The sequence below is a fragment of the Cryptomeria japonica genome, chromosome 5 (genome assembly GCF_030272615.1).
Source record: "Cryptomeria japonica chromosome 5, Sugi_1.0, whole genome shotgun sequence".
Lineage (NCBI taxonomy): Eukaryota > Viridiplantae > Streptophyta > Pinopsida > Cupressales > Cupressaceae > Cryptomeria > Cryptomeria japonica.
The window spans coordinates 92,209,006-92,222,643 of NC_081409.1; positions in this window are offsets into that span (position 1 = coordinate 92,209,006).

Sequence of the window (13,638 nt, forward strand, 5' to 3'; positions counted from 1 at the left end):
TTTGGATTTTCTTTCGTTTAAGTTTAGGGCTCACTTTGATTTAGTGTTACGATTAGGTTTTTTTGGTTTAGTGTGAGGTTTGCATTTGTTATAGTATTAGAGTTGAATTTGGTTTACAATTTAATTAGTTTTGTAGTTGGAATTTTTATTTGGCTTAGTGTTAGTGTTGAATATGATTTGAGGTTAGGGTTTATTTTGGTTTAATGCTAGGTCTATAGTTCAATTTGGTTTAATATTCAATTTGGATTAGGAATATGGTGAATTTTGGTTTAAAGTTTGGGTTATGTTGTAGTTTGGTTTACGGTTAGGGTTCATATAGGCTTACAATTAGTGTTAAATTTGGTTTATGTTAAATTTCAATATGGTTTAAGATTAGGGTTTAGTTCGGTTAGATATTAAATGGTAAAGTTAAAATTTATTTAGGATTAGGGTTTAATTTAATTTAGGGTTTAGGGTCAATTTTGTATAGGGTAAATTTTTAATTTATTAGCATTCCATTTGGTATAGTGTTACTTGGTTCAATTTGGTTTAGAGTAATGGTCAATGTTGAATTTGGTATAGGGTTAAGGTTCAAATATTTTTTTGTTAGGGTTCAATTTGATTTGATTAGGGTTAGAATTAGATTTAATGTTCAATTTGGTTTAGTGTTCAAGGTTAGAGTTATGGTTTAATTTCACATAGGGTTAGGGTTAGGGTTAGGGTTCAATTCAATTTTGTGTTAGGGTTGCAATTTGATTTGATTTTTAATTTGGAATTAGTTTGGTTTATGGTTAGGATTCTCTTTGATTTAGTGTAAGGGTTATATTTAGTTAGTGTTAAGGTTATACATAAATTTTCTTTACAATTCAATTTGGTTTATAACTAACATTTTTTTTGGTTTAGTGTTAGGATCAATATGGCTTAAATACCCAGTTTGTTTTTATTGTGTTATGCATAGAGTTTAATCTAGTTTAGGGTTAGGGTTCAATTTTATTTAAAGTTCATAGTATGACGAATTTGATTCACTCTAGGGCTATGGTTTAATTTGGTTAGATATAATTTAAAAAATTAATTCAATAACTTATCTTAATTAATATAAAAAATTAAATTAATTAATTAAATAACTTAATAGTTTAATTTAATTAATATAATAACTTAAAGTAATTAAGTTGATAAATTTATCCAAGGGGTTGAGCTTAACTGGTTAAAACACTGGGTTCTCACTGTGGATACCCAAGTTCAGTTTCCAATAGGGACATCTAAAGTGGAATTCTAAGTTGTGACTCTTGGCCTTCTATAAAAATGGGGAAGGTCTAGGGTCAATCTAATCGAACATAATAACAATAATAATAATAATAATAATAATAATAATAATAATAATAATAATAATAATAATAATAATAATAATAATAATAATAATAATAATAATAATAGTTCTAAATATTACGGCTTCGGCCTATTACCTACCAAAAATAAATAAAAATAAATAGAGGATAAATTTATTAAATTTCTTTAAGAACATAAATAAATTAATTTAATAAAATTAATTCCACCTTTGGGCGACGATGCGACTAGATGAGGAGCAACAATTTGGTGGTTGCATGGTCATGTCTTAGGGTTCGTTCCTAGCTGTGATCCATTCCCTATTGTTGGCTACGCCTTTCTCTATGTTAACTTAGGGTAGGGTGAGTTGGTTTGATGGAAAGAGAAACATGAATGGCCTCCTAGTGGTTGAGATGAGGATAGAGAGGCTCTATCTAGAATATTGGCTAGAATATTTTGAAATTCCTTGAATGAGGAGGATATCCTTGCTTGGGGCCCCAACCCAAAAGGGAAATATTCCATGGCTTCTCGATATTTGGAGTTGGATAGGTTGACCTTTGGGAAGATGAATGTTGAGTCATTGAAGTAGGTTTGGAATAAACTATCTTGGCCTAAGTGCAGCTTTTTTGTGTGGTTAGTTGTGCGGAACAGATGTCTCACCTAGGAGAATTTGCAAAAAGAGGGGGCTTCATGTGCCTTTAGTTTGTGTTCTTTGTCATAATTGTGAGTAGATCACCTCCCATATTTTATTCCAATGTTCTTTTGCAAGGAACATAATAACCTTATGGAGGCCCTTGCGGTTGTTTTGGCTTTAAAAAAAGGATGTTCTCTTGGATGGAGGAGGATTATTTGTGAGTATAATTCTCAAGCTATTGTAGACATGTTGAATAAGCCTATGTTTGATCACATGGAGTGGCATATGGCCCTAGTGAGCAGGAAAATTATCAATTTGAGAAAGTCTTTTGATGATGTTTCTATTTGCTATATTCCCCAAGAGTGGAATATGGCTACTAATTGTTTAGCTAAGTGGGCTTTTGATTGCTTAGATGGTTGGGATATTAGAGAGTTGGGTCAGTTTCCTCCAAAGCATGCCAAAGAGTTTGAAGAGATTATTAGGAAAGACTTGATGAATTAGTTGAGGCCTTTCTTTGGTCCCCCTTGGTGTTGCTAGTTTTTTTTATCTTGTTGGGATTTTTTGCCCTTTTCTTTGTATTGTCATTCTTGATTTAGTAAAATTTTACCCCTTTTCCCAAAAAATAAAAATAAAAAATAGAAAATTTAATTAACTGAAAAACTAAGTTCAATAAATTAATTTAAGAATTTTTAATTTGAGATTAAACTATAATTAATTTAATAACCCTCACACTAATTTAATTTTTTTTACTAATTTTTAATAACAAAATTAGTTTAAGAATTTAGTTGAATAAGAAGTACAACCTGAAAATAATGAAATTTATGTCTCAATATTTTGGTTTAAGCTTCATTTGGTTTTATTTTAATAAATTATATAGAGTTATTCATTTTAAAATAATTGAACCATTAGTTATTGTAATTTTAAAATAAACTAAGAACTTAAATTTATTTTTAAAATCAACCTTTCTATTATTTTTTTCAACCAAATTATTTTATGTTCTAAAATTATACTAAATTGTAGCCAATTTTTTTTTAACAAGAGCTAACTTTAATTAGAATTCAAGGTCAATAATTTTGGTTAGGCTTCCTTATAGAGTTAGATTATCATTTTAGATTAATTGAACCATTACTCATTATAATTTTAGGATAAAAATGAAATTTTCTAAGGAAGATTTTTTATAATTAAAATCTATTGTTATTTTATTTAAAAGTGTTTTACTCCAATTAAAAGTGCGATCTAAACTCATTTCAAAGAGGAAACCTACCTTCTTATAAATAAAGGAAAAAAAATTAAATCTTTATAACATATAAGATATAAAAGAGTTAAATATTTCCACCATAATGAGCTTATGCATCATAATTACTAATCTTTTCATACAAGATCTTCATGAATAAAATATTTTACCATGCATCCAATATAATGTTAGAGTTGTATTTTGTTTAAATTAGTTCATATACAGATTGCAATTTATCTAAAATACTCATTAATGAGGTCCACCCAAATTGTCGTAGAACCTAAATTGCCTTAGAAAATATTCAAACATATACAAAATGTATCTTTGAATATCATGTCATCTATGAATGCATAATATAAAAAATGGGATTTGAGAATGTTATATTTAATTTTTAATCCCACATAACCAATTCCCATTTTAAAATTAAATATACATTATCAATTCTTAAAAACCCTTTTATACTCACATACAATGTGTGTGTGTGTGTATTATAGACAAATAAATTTGATTAATCTAATTAATTGAATTTAAGTATCCTGAATGCTTTTAAATTAAATAATTTTGCACTATTTAACTAATTAGTTTTCCCTCCTTCTAGCTAATTATTTTTATTAATTATGCTATATTCCCCTTTTAATTGATTACTTGATAATCATAAATCATTTAATTAATTAAAGTTACCCCGTTCTTCTATTAAATAAATCAAATGCATAATTTGACTATTTAATTGACCTTTTGTCATTTTCCTCCTTTTCCATTATAAAAATAATTAATTAAATTAATCAATATTGTTTCCCCACATGTCTCCTAACTATAACCCCTATCTAACCCTTCCTCCAAACCTAACCCCCTAACTAACCTTGGGTTTTAACAAACCCTAACCCTTCAAACCATCCTTATCCGCTCCAACTTCCTCCATCACATGTGTGCACATTACTAATATTCTAATATTCATAAAAGGAACTTTTATTCTGGTGTTTATCTCCCAAAGAGACATGTGTCCTCAGGGACACATGTCATTTCTCTCCTTGAAAATTTCCCTTCTCAATGACACTTGGACCATCTTTGGTTGAGAAACTTTACTCTTTGTAAAAAAGTGTGGAATCTATTCCACATGGCATCTTGAGGATTTCCATGAATTATCCTCTTTGAGGACGAGTGACTTCTTTTCAAGCTCTCTCATCTCCTATCCATGCCTATTTAATCACTCCACTTTGTTTACAATTCATCCAATCTTTTGTAAATAATACCATCATAATGCTAAATTAACTAGACTCACATCACTCTCATTTGCAACCCCATATCACATCCATTTGTATTCATTTCAATATGTCTTGCATACTCATAATCATGGAGCACATTAAAGCACCCTTGGAATCATAGAAATTGAGCACACATTAAACCAAACGAAACAAAAAATCCTCAACAAAAGGAGCCATTAAGTTTGCATTTCCTTGCTCATTGATTATCTTTTTAGCTTTCTTTTTATCCTCCAATCTTGAGTGTTTTGCTTGATGATTGTGTAGTTAGATGTTTCCAATCATTTGAGTACTCACATTTTTACACACATTTTTGGAACGCTTGTTGGACCCACTTCATGGGTCTTATTTCATGTTTGTTTTTTATTTGAGTGTTTTTCCACATATTTTGTGCAATTGTGAGTAAATGTTGGAATATAGGTTAATTTCCCCCTCTACAGAAGTCTATTTCATCAATAATGCAATTTCGATAAAAATAGGAACACTAACTAAAATTGCAAGATTGACAAAAGAAACGGAAATAACTCATTTGCTTAACCATATGGAAGGTATATATTTAAAGCTTTTCTCTCAAGTTTTATTTTTTATTTGTCAATTCATAGTCAGTTAGCCAATTTGTGGAGTAAAATAGTGATATTGTGTAGTAAATGACGAGATTGCACAAAGAAGTAGCTGATTTATTTCTCTGCTTGTATTTCTTCCATTCTCTACTTTTTGTCGAACTTATTTTACCAGAAAAATGGTAGGAATGTTCAGTGAAATGGTGGGTTTGCATGTACTTATCTAGAAGTGGCAGGAATGCATTGAAACACAGTGAGAATGCTTAGTGAAATAGTGGGTTTTCATGTAGTTTTCTAGAAGTAGAAATATTGCATTAAAAAGCAATGGGAATTCATTGTGTTTTTAGCTTCTATCATTTTCCCAAATCTTTACTTCATGATTTTTATTGCTAACCTACTAATTTGTTGTTGTTTTCTGGTTTTTGCTAATACTGATCCAGATTTGATAGTAGAAGACCCCAAAACTCAAACATCTAACTATTTTCTCATAAGACTACCAAAGAGGGGTACATTTGTAAACAAATCCTCTAGTTAAAATGAACAACATGTCTTTTCAGTATTTAGAAAACACTTTCATAATGAAATGAATCTTGTTTGCATTAACTAGATTAGATCCCTAAAATAGTATACAAGTATCCTCTCCCCTCGTATCTCTAGGTGACCTTGGTTGTAAGAGAACATGTACTATTTTATTACCAAGCCTACCTCCTAAGTGTGTTAGGCAGGGTGAGAGGGAATGACTCAAGCGGTATTATTTCAGTTTGATATATAAACGAGGGTGTGACAAACTTCATAGCCCACTGGTATTAAATTTTGTCATTCTTGTCATTTAAATGATTTTTATACTCAAAGTACGATTGAATTGGCACATGAAGGGTGCTATCTTCTTCAAATTATAACTAAACACCAATGTTGTAGTGGCCCAAAAATCCTTTTCTTGCTGGTGCAAGAGGTTGGACCTTTGAAGCTACCCTAATTTGTACTTTTCATTTTTGAGACAGATGTCCCTTAATTCATAAGACCTTCAGATCTTTGGGGTATGAGATTTTGGTGTGCTAGAGAAGTGTGTGGCATGGTGGGGGAGCCAACACCACTGAAATCTCTTTGTCTCTTTTGTTTAAGTATCTAGAGAAATCTAATTGGGGATTTAGCAAGTAGTATCATATTTCTAGCCTAAGAAGTACATAATTACAAGTACATTTTTTGTTTGTTCATGCTAGTAAAATCACTATGAGCTAATCTAGGCCCTCATTTTCTAGTTGAGTAAGGAATTCAAGCTTGTTTGTTTGCTATGTTTTTTGTGTCTTTCTCTTTTGCCAAAGCCAAGTCTCAAAAATAGCAAGTTCATAGTCCAATTTCATCACTTAAGGTTGTTAGAAACCATGGGTTTGCTTCTTCAAACTATGGGATTGCACCCTAAAATGGTGGGAATGTCATTTACTAGAGTCAATTTACCTTTTTCGTGAAGTAGCAGGTCTGCACATAGAAATGATGGGAACGTCGTTAGTTTGCCAAGTTAGTTACTAAGTTTGTCAAAACAATGAGAATGTTGTTTCTTTGCTAAGTCGATCTACCATATTTTCTAAAGCAACAAGTTTGTGTCAAAATATTTAAGTCATTTTATCGAGTCTTAAAAATAGTGGTAATGCCTTTACTCTAAGCCAAAAATGGTATACTTATCGTAGTCACTGTCATCTTATCTCTAATGGGTTTTCTTTGAGAACCAACGAATTTTCTCCGAGGAATGATGAGTTTTCTCTCTAGGTTTGTCTTGCATATCTTAGTTGCCTTTTTGTGGGTTTGAGTCTGGTTCTAGTGGATTTGTTGTTGATATTTCATGTTATTCATCCCTTTGGTCATTTAGTGGGTTTACACTTAGTTCTAATGAGTTTACCTCATCCTTTGGTTGGTTTCCTTTGTCCTCCAACGCGTTTTCTCCTTTAGGTCCTTACACTACCAAAATTTGTCACAATTAGGTTTTCTTTATCATTTTGCAGGTTTGTCATATTCTTAGGCCCAGTTTGCATTTTTTTGAGTCATCATTGTCATCCATCTTAGTTTGTGTTTGCATTTTTCAGTAGCCTTATTTCTTGCATAGCTGAATTATTGTCATCATCTCAATTTTTCCATCGTCATTATCATCTACCAGGGTCTCGATTTGCATTTTCACTTTTATCATCCCAGTTTCAAGTCATCACTTTTGTTTTCATCATCTCAATTCTTGTTTCGTCACTATTATCCATCTTCATCTCTCATGTCTCAATTTGTGTTATCATTTCCTTCATCCTAGGTAATCAATCCAAACATCAAACATCTTAAATTGAACATCAAAACCATTCCTCTTTTCAATCTCCTCAAATTTAGTCCCCATCCTATCCTGAGCTTGTCATTCATCCTATTTCGAGCTTTATTTTTTCATCCATTTTCATCTTGCATCTCTATCCAGCTCATCAACTAATGGTCATGCCATAATGTTATTATAATAAATTTGGTTGTCCTTCATTTTCTTCTACTTCATGCCATTCTGATGATGATGAGAGTCTTGTTGATCAAGATGAGTATAGAATTGAAAACCTTGATTCCCTCATCATTAGGAAGCTTGGACCAAGTGTCAGATAATAAATCCAACTATTCATCCTAGCTACCCTACCACTCCGCCATGCATATCCACTCATAATCCTTATCATGCCACTTTGACAAGAAAAATCCATTTATGTCTTCCACCCACAGCTCCCTCATATGCAACATCCATGCCTCCATATTCTCCCATGAGCCTATCACAACCTCCATCTTTTCATAACAACACTACCACTTACATCCATAATCCAAATCCACCATCTCATTATCCTCAAATCCATTACACAATCCATTATCATAATCCTCCATCCACTTCTAATCCCCCAGCCTACCTCAATCCTCCGTCCTACCTTCATCCTCCATCCAATCCTAATCCACTATCCTACCTCAATCCTCCATCCAATTCTAATCCCCCATCATACCTTAATCCAACACCATACACTTCATCCTATCTCAACCCACCATGCGCTCCATCCTACCTTAAATTCAGTACTATAGTCCATTCCAAACTTACTCAATCAACCACTATTCGCTTCATCATACACCAAAACACCTTAATCCACTCCATCCTACCTTAAGGGTGAAAGCATAGTGCTATGTCACTCTTTTAGTTAAGTGCGACAGAAAAAGAAATCCTACTTGGTCGAGTCTACGTGGTGCCACATGGTGCCTACGTGGAGGATAGCTGACGAGGTAGGGCTCGGTTGAGTCCTACTCGGCTAAGTACTACCCGACCCTACATATACCCATCAACTACACTTAGCCCTGCATTTGCATAGTCCAAAATAGCTAGAGCAGGAGGGGGGCTAAGAAAACTTTCGACCGAGCAAGGTAGGGCCAAAAGGCTTTTTTTCATTTTTTCATTTTTTTTATTTTTCTATTTTTTAATAATTTATATATATATATTATTTTTTAATTGTTTTAGTAATTTATATGTATAGATTTTTAAATTTTTTATTGTTTTAATAATAATATATGTATATATATAATATATTATTTTAATTACATATAACTAAAAACATATACAACCAAAACATATACAATCAAAATATATACAACCAAAAAAACATATACAACCAAAACATATACATCCAAAAAAACTTATACAACCCAAAAAGTATATAATTACAAACAATATAAGAGAATATAATTTACAAACAATCTCTCTAATTACATTCAGACATCCATGTACACCTTCCAAGAGTTTAGGAGATATTTTAGTTTCATGGTGTGAGATTTTGCCAAGATCAAGAGGCAATGGAAAGCACAAATAAGAGAGACAAAATATATGATAGAAATAAACTGTATTCTATCAAGATGAAAATACTGATCAATTGGATCATCAAGCGATGTTACATACAATGAATATAAGCCTCCTTATATAAGCAAGGCTATATGGATATGTAAGCACACAAACATGACATGTGGCTCAATAAGAAACAAGGGTAGGTAGGAGAAACAATATAATATTCCACATGAGGTGGATCACCCACTGAATGTGGAGTGTAACAACAAGATAAGTCCACCAAAGGTGGAAATTCTCCTACACACACTATCCCAATGTGGCACAAACACCCAAGTGTCTCATACCCAAACTACTATGAAATGCATGTACCTAAGTAAACTTAAGTAAGGTGTACTAATATAAAAGATGAATAATTATTTACACCAACACCCCCCCTTAAGTGCAACTTAAGGAAATGCACTTAAGTCTACAATGCAACAAGCAATGCAAGATGGGTCCCGACTACTAGGCCATGTTAGGTACCCATGTACAAATGCAAATGCATAAAAACTAATGCAAGGAAATCTCTCACAAAGAGGGGAAAGAGAGAAAAACCCAATGGGAAAAAACCCTCCCCCAAAAGAGAGATGAAAACTAGATACAAAGAACTCTCATAGAAGTATGTGAAGGACAAAACCCCATGTGAGGAAAAAGTCCCCCCCATATGAGAGAAGAAGAAGAGAGACTAGGAAGCCCCCCCTCAATTTGGAATCTGTACCAATGATAGAAGCTCGAAGATGAATGAAGAAACTGCTCCATGAACGTCGAACAACATTCCTCCCCTTAGGAAGAAACAAAACCAAAGGTGTATTCATGAATTCTCCCCAACCATGGAGGGAAGATGAAGGAAAAATACTCATGATGAAAGGAATTGCTGAAAACTGCTCAAGTGTCCCCATGTCGATGCTGAAAGGTACCCCCTCCAAAGGTGGTAAACTATGCCACACTGCTGAAAAAGGCAATCCAAGATCTAGTGGAGATGAATGTAGAACAATATCTAAAGACTCATATGTCTCCTCAAAAGATAAAGATACCTCCTCCAAGTGTTGTACAAAAGTGTCCACAATCATGTCAACCTCTAAAGATTGATCATGTAGAGAATGCACAAGAGGGTCAGAGTTATCCCTCGCAACAATCAAAGAAGGATCATCTTCATCAAAGAGAAGATGAATGTCATGAATGGTGTCTCCCAAATCTATAATGTAGGAGTCCACAAACAAACCTGCAATGTCTATCAAGTAGGCATCCCAATCAACTGAAGCTAGAAGACATGAAATATCTTGTTGCACTGAATCATAAGAAGGCAAAAATGTTGCACTAGATGCATCATCAGGTGCAATAGGTGGTGTGATATCAATAGAAGGAGATGGAATGCAAGGCTCAAGAATGGGGTCACATGTGAGAATCCCCAAGTTCAAATGCCCAAAGTTCTCCTGAAAATCAGAATCATCAACATAGGAAGAATCAACCTCATCAATAGGACCAAAATCTGAAAAAGAGTACAATCGAGATGCATGATCAACCACCCCAGTCGCAATGATAGCTCCACTCTCCAAGTCTCTAATGATAACTCAATCAAGCGTGAACTCCACAGTTTTCCTAGTTGCCCCATGTGTGATTTGATAGATGGAAAGAAGATTATTTGTCAAGTGGGGTACACACAACACATCATTGAAGGAGTTATCCCCAATGGCAATAGATCCTTTCCCAATCACATCCATGTATGTATGATTGCCCATCAAAATCTATGGCATGTGGCAAGGCTCAAATGTAGAAAACATAGACTGCGAAGATGTCATATGATGAGAAGTGCCTGAATCTAGAAGCCATCTCCCTGAATCATGACTTGTAGTAGCACAAAGAGCTTGTCCCTTTCCTTTATCTATCCCAAAAGAGTGATCCTTTCCTTTATCCTTGGAAGAAGAAGTCGATGTAGACATTCTAGAAGGTAGGTTGATTCTATTATTCTCAAGAAGATTCTTCAACTCATCAATATCCTTCTTATAACAATGATGTTCATCATGTCCTGACTTCTTGCAATATCCACAAAAAATATTGTCCTTATATGATTTGCTCTTAGGTGAGAATGGTGAATCACCTTGTTGTGGAGAGGAAGATTGTGCTCCTTCTTGCTGTGGTTTAGACTTAGGTTGCTTTTGATTCTTGCCTTTTCCTTGATTACTTTGATTCCCTTTATTAGCCACCAAAGCTTGTGACTTTGAAGATTTGAGAATCCCCATCATGGTCAACTTAGATTGCTCAAGTATCAACATCTCCGTGAATGAATCAAATGAAGGAGAAGTGTATGAGGAACCTTGAGCTAACCTATGGGTGTGAAAGCTAGATACAAAGGCTGCATACTCTGAAGGAAGCTTGTCCAACAAGTTATAAACTAATTGAGCATCCTTTTTTGTCAATTCCACAATCCTTTAGCTTTGCTCTTAATTCAGTTGCTTTTGTGACATAATCTTGAATTGTATCAAAATTCTTAGGATCCAAAGTTGTGAGTTCACTATCAAGCTTGTAGCCCTTAATCTCATCAACTTGACCATACAATTTCTTAAAAATATCCCAAGCCTCTTTAATTGTTGTACACTTATCAAAGTGAAAAATGAGGTCATCTGATACATACTTTCTAATAGTTCCAAGTTCCATAGCATTCTTAGTAAGCCATTCAATTTGAGCATTAGGATCAGCCTTAGGATCAAGTGGTGCTGTAATAGTTTCATTTACATAATGAATGAGTCCTTTTTCCATTAGTTTGCTCCATGCCTTAATCTTCCATGATGCATAATTATGAGGAGTTAAAAATGGAAATTTAGGAGAACCCATAGCACCAAAATAAAAAAACACAAGATAGAGAGAGGCACAATCACACAAGACACACCCCCAAAATACTCAATCAAGAAATCCCCCCAAAATGATGATTTTGGCACTTTATACTTAGTGCGTATACAATGGGCCACTTGCAAAACAAGGCAAAGTGGACTTCTGATTCCAATTTACAACTTCTCAAAATGAGATCTAAGAGACTTCAACAAATACTGCTAGTGATCTAAATTGAGACCCAAGCAAAATGCAAGTACCAAATATGCCAAAAATGGCCAAATACTGAAAGTATAATTTCTACTTAAAATCACTACAAACAGATGGTAGATTATGAAAGTAGATGAAAAAATATGCACTTTCAAAAAAAACGGCACCTGAAAAGGAGTCCATATGAGCCCAAACGAAGCCTCCAAAGTTGTAAAAATTAGGATTTCATGATTTCCGAAAAACCTGTATCTGAAAATCAGAAAACTCCTGCACCAATGTCAAGATCATGAAATTCTACCCCAAAACAAAAAAATTGCTTGAAAAAATGAGTCCGGATGAGTGAGATATCGCTATTTGAAATTTGTCTACAAATTATAATTTCTGGAACATTTCCGCCATAGCGTCAAACTTCAAACGCCTCTAGATTTGGCCTCCGAAGTCCGATTTGGATGAAACAAAAGACAAAACTGACTTTCTTAGACCTCCTCAATCCAATGGTAACCTCATATTTGACCCATCAAGCTTCAATAATAACCTACAATAGAAAACTCCAAAAATGCAAACCCCAAATAGCATCAAATTTCTCTCAATTAGCAAACCAATGACACTCTAATGGCTCTGATACCATGTGAGATTTGGACCAGCTCTAATACCATGTGAGATTTTGCCAAGATCAAGAGGCAATGGAAAGCACAAATAAGAGAGACAAAATATATGATAGAAATAAACTATATTCTATCAAGATGAAAATACTCATCAATTAGATCATCAAGCAATGTTACATACAATGAATATGAGCCTCCTTATATAGGCAAGGCTATATGGATATGTGAGCACACAAACATGACATGTGGCTCAATAAGAAACAAGGGTAGGTAGGAAATAGGTGTGGGTAGGTAGGAGAAACAATATAATATTCCACATGAGGTGGATCACCCACTGAATGTGGAGTGTAACAACAAGATAAGTCCACAAAAGGTGGAAATTCTCCTACACACACTATCCCAATGTGGCACAAACACCCAAGTGTCTCATACCCAAACTACTATGAAATGCATGTACCTAAGTAAACTTAAGCAAGGTTTAATAATATCCAAGATGAATAATTATTTACACCAACACATGGAGTACCAAAGAATATCATATTTAATAAAGGTAAGTTTGATAAGATCATATTTGAGACACCTGGATAATGTCAAGGTTTTGGAAAAACATACACATAATTGGGAAGTAAATTGGACTATAGATCAACCCATCACCTTAAGATTGATCAACAAAAAGAGTGAGGACTTGTGAACAAAAATATGGGAACTTACTTACCATTAATTGAGTTTGCATATGATAACACTGACCATAAATACACTTCTCATTTCTTCATTGGAGGTTCGTAAGCTCAAGTATTGTATGCTTAACAAATAGGCTCAGACATGGTAGTTGTGGATCCAAATGAACTAGAAATGATGAAATACCAAACTTAGATTGATTAGCAATTGGAAAATGTAGAGGATTTTTAGAGAATTTATAAATGACAAAAATATATACATCAAAATAGTCATGTATCGAAGAGAGTGTTTCTAATAAATTAGCCACTGACAAGCTTGATTAGTTTTTGCCTTCCAAACTTAAATATGTCACTTTGTGGAACCTTTTGAGATCCTATAACCCTTTGGTGCAATAAATAGTATATAGTGAGGTTCATCATTTCAACTTTTAATTATAACTTTAGTTATTTAAGTCTTGGTTCCATATAT